The following is a 7500-nucleotide window of genomic DNA, read 5'->3' as shown; positions in this document are numbered from 1 at the left end:
TGAACCCTATCATTCTGACTTGCTCGGGCAGGGGAAGTGAGAAGGAAGTATTACACTCAAAAGTGGCAGCATTTTTTGTGATGAAAGTCGTTTTTGAAATAGGACAGGATCCTTCAACGGGAAAATGATGTGCAGATTCAAAAAGTACACAGCAAGTAAGGTAAGAAGACATGAAAACAAGAGGGAAAGATCAAAGAGACAAATGACATCACAGAGCTGATGCAACCAGCTGCCACTTCAGTGGCGCCATTTCTACATACAGCTACAAAGTAAAACAACAAAAAAGCCAAACAATTTGCAGCAATTATATTGCGCACATACAATTGCACCAAACACAAACAAAACAAAAACACAATCTCAACACCCACAGGTGTGGTAGTCCACGTTATTGTCTGCTTAGCATGGCCAGAGACAGGAACGGACCAAACAAAGCCATCCTAGGCTGCCCACTAGCATCTGGCCAATGTCCAGTCTGTGCGGTCGAGGGATAATCCATCCAGGGAGACCCAAGTGTCCCACATATACTCATCCAGCAAAGGCTCCGTGAAGATCGTCCTTCCCAACGCTGCTCTTCCTCCGCATCTCCACGCGGACTACGGTCCCCGGTGCAAGCACGGCCATAGTCAAAAGGTCCTCCTGAGGCAGGTCCAAAAGTGCACAAAAAAGTGCCAAAAAAGACTGCACAAGTCACAAAAGTGTCACTCCTTGTTGTGCAGTCCCGGCAGGGCTCCGAGCAAAAGGCAAAAAAGACATCAAAACAAGAGAAAAGAGAATAAGAAGAGCACACGAGAGCGCAGAGCTCCTGCAACCAGCAGCCACTACAGCGTTGCCATCTTCAAAAGAAAAACAATGATATACTTCTCCATAACTTTCGCTAGAGGGTTGCATGTAAATAATGTCAATATTTCAATGTATAAACTCTGATGATTAACTTGTGTGTATTATGCTGATAGTATATATTTGTACCATCAATTAATTAACGTGGACCCCGACTTAAACAAGTGGAAAAACTTATTGGGGTGTTACCATTTAGTAGTCAATTGTACGGAATATGTACTGTACTGTGCAATCTACTAATACAAGTTTCAATCAATCAATCACATGACTTATTCTGCACTTTAAAGGCCAACTGAAAGCCACTACTACGCAGTCTGATAGTTTATATATCAATGATGACATTGCAACATTGCAACACATGCCAATACGCCCGGGTTAACTTATAAAGTGACATTTTACATTTCCCGCTAAACTTCCGCTTGAAAACGTCTATGTATGATGACGTATGCGCGTGACGTCTGCGTGTGACGTCACGGAGAGAACGGAAGTATTGTTACCCCGTTGAATCCAATACAAAAAGCTCTGCCTTTAAAGCGATTCAGAGCCGTGTATAAATCAACCAAATAATACGTCTAAATAAACTTCTTAACATACTCTAGCTCATAAACTTACAATAAAACATGCTTTTATTTCCTCAAAGTATAATTTTGCGTCCGTATTTGCCGCATTTGCTGCTATGTTCATGCAGTGTTTAGTGACCACTATGTTCATGCAGTGTTTAGTGACCACTATGTTCATGCAGTGTTTAGTGACCACTATGTTCATGCAGTGTTTAGTGACCACTATGTTCATGCAGTGTTTAGTGACCACTATGTTCATGCAGTGTTTAGTGACCACTATGTTCATGCAGTGTATAGTGACCACTATGTTCATGCAGTGTATAGTGACCACTATGTTCATGCAGTGTTTAGTGACCACTATGTTCATGCAGTGTTTAGTGACCACTATGTTCATGCAGTGTTTAGTGACCACTATGTTCATGCAGTGTTTAGTGACCACTATGTTCATGCAGTGTTTAGTGACCACTATGTTCATGCAGTGTTTAGTGACCACTATGTTCATGCAGTGTTTAGTGACCACTATGTTCATGCAGTGTTTAGTGACCACTATGTTCATGCAGTGTTTAGTGACCACTATGTTCATGCAGTGTTTAGTGACCACTATGTTCATGCAGTGTTTAGTGACCACTATGTTCATGCAGTGTTTAGTGACCACTATGTTCATGCAGTGTTTAGTGACCACTATGTCCATGCAGTGTTTAGTGACCACTATGTTCATGCAGTGTTTAGTGACCACTATGTCCATGCAGTGTTTAGTGACCACTATGTTCATGCAGTGTTTAGTGACCACTATGTCCATGCAGTGTTTAGTGACCACTATGTTCATGCAGTGTATAGTGACCACTATGTTCATGCAGTGTTTAGTGACCACTATGTTCATGCAGTGTTTAGTGACCACTATGTTCATGCAGTGTTTAGTGACCACTATGTTCATGCAGTGTTTAGTGACCACTGTGTTCATGCAGTGTTTAGTGACCACTATGTTCATGCAGTGTTTAGTGACCACTATGTTCATGCAGTGTTTAGTGACCACTATGTTCATGCAGTGTTTAGTGACCACTATGTTCATGCAGTGTTTAGTGACGACTATGTTCATGCAGTGTTTAGTGACCACTATGTTCATGCAGTGTTTAGTGACCACTATGTTCATGCAGTGTTTAGTGACCACTATGTTCATGCAGTGTTTAGTGACCACTATGTTCATGCAGTGTTTAGTGACCACTGTGTTCATGCAGTGTTTAGTGACCACTATGTTCATGCAGTGTTTAGTGACCACTGTGTTCATGCAGTGTTTAGTGACCACTATGTTCATGCAGTGTTTAGTGACCACTGTGTTCATGCAGTGTTTAGTGACCACTATGTTCATGCAGTGTTTAGTGACCACTATGTTCATGCAGTGTTTAGTGACCACTATGTTCATGCAGTGTTTAGTGACCACTATGTTCATGCAGTGTTTAGTGACCACTATGTTCATGCAGTGTTTAGTGACCACTGTGTTCATGCAGTGTTTAGTGACCACTGTGTTCATGCAGTGTTTAGTGACCACTATGTTCATGCAGTGTTTAGTGACCACTGTGTCCATGCAGTGTTTAGTGACCACTATGTTCATGCAGTGTTTAGTGACCACTATGTTCATGCAGTGTTTAGTGACCACTATGTTCATGCAGTGTTTAGTGACCACTGTGTCCATGCAGTGTTTAGTGACCACTATGTTCATGCAGTGTTTAGTGACCACTATGTTCATGCAGTGTTAGTGACCACTATGTTCATGCAGTGTTTAGTGACCACTATGTTCATGCAGTGTTTAGTGACCACTATGTTCATGCAGTGTTTAGTGACCACTATGTTCATGCAGTGTTTAGTGACCACTATGTTCATGCAGTGTTTAGTGACCACTATGTTCATGCAGTGTTTAGTGACCACTATGTTCATGCAGTGTTTAGTGACCACTATGTCCATGCAGTGTTTAGTGACCACTATGTTCATGCAGTGTTTAGTGACCACTATGTTCATGCAGTGTTTAGTGACCACTATGTTCATGCAGTGTTTAGTGACCACTATGTTCATGCAGTGTTTAGTGACCACTATGTTCATGCAGTGTTTAGTGACCACTATGTTCATGCAGTGTTTAGTGACCACTATGTTCATGTAGTGTTTAGTGACCACTATGTTCATGCAGTGTTTAGTGACCACTATGTTCATGCAGTGTTTAGTGACCACTATGTTCATGCAGTGTTTAGTGACCACTGTGTTCATGCAGTGTTTAGTGACCACTGTGTTCATGCAGTGTTTAGTGACCACTGTGTTCATGCAGTGTTTAGTGACCACTATGTTCATGCAGTGTTTAGTGACCACTATGTTCATGCAGTGTTTAGTGACCACTGTGTCCATGCAGTGTTTAGTGACCACTATGTTCATGCAGTGTTTAGTGACCACTATGTTCATGCAGTGTTTAGTGACCACTATGTTCATGCAGTGTTTAGTGACCACTATGTTCATGCAGTGTTTAGTGACCACTATGTTCATGCAGTGTTTAGTGACCACTGTGTTCATGCAGTGTTTAGTGACCACTATGTTCATGCAGTGTTTAGTGACCACTATGTTCATGCAGTGTTTAGTGACCACTATGTTCATGCAGTGTTTAGTGACCACTATGTTCATGCAGTGTTTAGTGACCACTATGTTCATGCAGTGTTTAGTGACCACTATGTTCATGCAGTGTTTAGTGACCACTATGTTCATGCAGTGTTTAGTGACCACTATGTTCATGCAGTGTTTAGTGACCACTGTGTTCATGCAGTGTTTAGTGACCACTATGTTCATGCAGTGTTTAGTGACCACTGTGTTCATGCAGTGTTTAGTGACCACTATGTTCATGCAGTGTTTAGTGACCACTGTGTTCATGCAGTGTTTAGTGACCACTATGTTCATGCAGTGTTTAGTGACCACTATGTTCATGCAGTGTTTAGTGACCACTATGTTCATGCAGTGTTTAGTGACCACTATGTTCATGCAGTGTTTAGTGACCACTATGTTCATGCAGTGTTTAGTGACCACTATGTTCATGCAGTGTTTAGTGACCACTATGTTCATGCAGTGTTTAGTGACCACTATGTTCATGCAGTGTTTAGTGACCACTGTGTCCATGCAGTGTTTAGTGACCACTATGTTCATGCAGTGTTTAGTGACCACTATGTTCATGCAGTGTTTAGTGACCACTATGTTCATGCAGTGTTTAGTGACCACTATGTTCATGCAGTGTTTAGTGACCACTATGTCCATGCAGTGTTTAGTGACCACTATGTTCATGCAGTGTTTAGTGACCACTATGTTCATGCAGTGTTTAGTGACCACTATGTTCATGCAGTGTTTAGTGACCACTATGTTCATGCAGTGTTTAGTGACCACTGTGTTCATGCAGTGTTTAGTGACCACTATGTTCATGCAGTGTTTAGTGACCACTATGTTCATGCAGTGTTTAGTGACCACTATGTTCATGCAGTGTTTAGTGACCACTATGTTCATGCAGTGTATAGTGACCACTATGTTCATGCAGTGTATAGTGACCACTATGTTCATGCAGTGTTTAGTGACCACTATGTTCATGCAGTGTTTAGTGACCACTATGTTCATGCAGTGTTTAGTGACCACTATGTTCATGCAGTGTTTAGTGACCACTATGTTCATGCAGTGTTTAGTGACCACTATGTTCATGCAGTGTTTAGTGACCACTATGTTCATGCAGTGTTTAGTGACCACTATGTTCATGCAGTGTTTAGTGACCACTATGTTCATGCAGTGTTTAGTGACCACTATGTTCATGCAGTGTTTAGTGACCACTATGTTCATGCAGTGTATAGTGACCACTATGTTCATGCAGTGTTTAGTGACCACTGTGTTCATGCAGTGTTTAGTGACCACTATGTTCATGCAGTGTTTAGTGACCACTATGTTCATGCAGTGTTTAGTGACCACTATGTTCATGCAGTGTTTAGTGACCACTATGTTCATGCAGTGTTTAGTGACCACTATGTTCATGCAGTGTTTAGTGACCACTATGTTCATGCAGTGTATAGTGACCACTATGTTCATGCAGTGTATAGTGACCACTATGTTCATGCAGTGTTTAGTGACCACTATGTTCATGCAGTGTTTAGTGACCACTATGTTCATGCAGTGTTTAGTGACCACTATGTTCATGCAGTGTTTAGTGACCACTATGTTCATGCAGTGTTTAGTGACCACTGTGTTCATGCAGTGTTTAGTGACCACTATGTTCATGCAGTGTTTAGTGACCACTATGTTCATGCAGTGTTTAGTGACCACTGTGTTCATGCAGTGTTTAGTGACCACTGTGTCCATGCAGTGTTTAGTGACCACTATGTTCATGCAGTGTTTAGTGACCACTATGTTCATGCAGTGTTTAGTGACCACTATGTTCATGCAGTGTTTAGTGACCACTATGTTCATGCAGTGTTTAGTGACCACTATGTCCATGCAGTGTTTAGTGACCACTATGTTCATGCAGTGTTTAGTGACCACTATGTTCATGCAGTGTTTAGTGACCACTATGTTCATGCAGTGTTTAGTGACCACTATGTTCATGCAGTGTTTAGTGACCACTGTGTTCATGCAGTGTTTAGTGACCACTATGTTCATGCAGTGTTTAGTGACCACTATGTTCATGCAGTGTTTAGTGACCACTATGTTCATGCAGTGTTTAGTGACCACTATGTTCATGCAGTGTATAGTGACCACTATGTTCATGCAGTGTATAGTGACCACTATGTTCATGCAGTGTTTAGTGACCACTATGTTCATGCAGTGTTTAGTGACCACTATGTTCATGCAGTGTTTAGTGACCACTATGTTCATGCAGTGTTTAGTGACCACTATGTTCATGCAGTGTTTAGTGACCACTATGTTCATGCAGTGTTTAGTGACCACTATGTTCATGCAGTGTTTAGTGACCACTATGTTCATGCAGTGTTTAGTGACCACTATGTTCATGCAGTGTATAGTGACCACTATGTTCATGCAGTGTTTAGTGACCACTGTGTTCATGCAGTGTTTAGTGACCACTATGTTCATGCAGTGTTTAGTGACCACTATGTTCATGCAGTGTTTAGTGACCACTGTGTTCATGCAGTGTTTAGTGACCACTATGTTCATGCAGTGTTTAGTGACCACTATGTTCATGCAGTGTTTAGTGACCACTATGTTCATGCAGTGTTTAGTGACCACTATGTTCATGCAGTGTATAGTGACCACTATGTTCATGCAGTGTATAGTGACCACTATGTTCATGCAGTGTTTAGTGACCACTATGTTCATGCAGTGTTTAGTGACCACTATGTTCATGCAGTGTTTAGTGACCACTATGTTCATGCAGTGTTTAGTGACCACTATGTTCATGCAGTGTTTAGTGACCACTATGTTCATGCAGTGTTTAGTGACCACTATGTTCATGCAGTGTTTAGTGACCACTATGTTCATGCAGTGTTTAGTGACCACTATGTTCATGCAGTGTATAGTGACCACTATGTTCATGCAGTGTATAGTGACCACTATGTTCATGCAGTGTTTAGTGACCACTGTGTCCATGCAGTGTTTAGTGACCACTATGTTCATGCAGTGTATAGTGACCACTATGTTCATGCAGTGTTTAGTGACCACTGTGTTCATGCAGTGTTTAGTGACCACTATGTTCATGCAGTGTTTAGTGACCACTATGTTCATGCAGTGTTTAGTGACCACTATGTTCATGCAGTGTTTAGTGACCACTATGTTCATGCAGTGTTTAGTGACCACTATGTTCATGCAGTGTTTAGTGACCACTATGTTCATGCAGTGTTTAGTGACCACTATGTTCATGCAGTGTATAGTGACCACTATGTTCATGCAGTGTATAGTGACCACTATGTTCATGCAGTGTTTAGTGACCACTATGTTCATGCAGTGTTTAGTGACCACTATGTTCATGCAGTGTTTAGTGACCACTATGTTCATGCAGTGTTTAGTGACCACTATGTTCATGCAGTGTTTAGTGACCACTATGTTCATGCAGTGTTTAGTGACCACTATGTTCATGCAGTGTTTAGTG

Source organism: Entelurus aequoreus, linkage group LG21, assembly GCF_033978785.1.
Source record: "Entelurus aequoreus isolate RoL-2023_Sb linkage group LG21, RoL_Eaeq_v1.1, whole genome shotgun sequence".
Classification (NCBI taxonomy): domain Eukaryota; kingdom Metazoa; phylum Chordata; class Actinopteri; order Syngnathiformes; family Syngnathidae; genus Entelurus; species Entelurus aequoreus.
The sequence above is the reverse complement of the archived record's forward strand: the minus strand, read 5'-3'. Positions refer to the sequence as shown.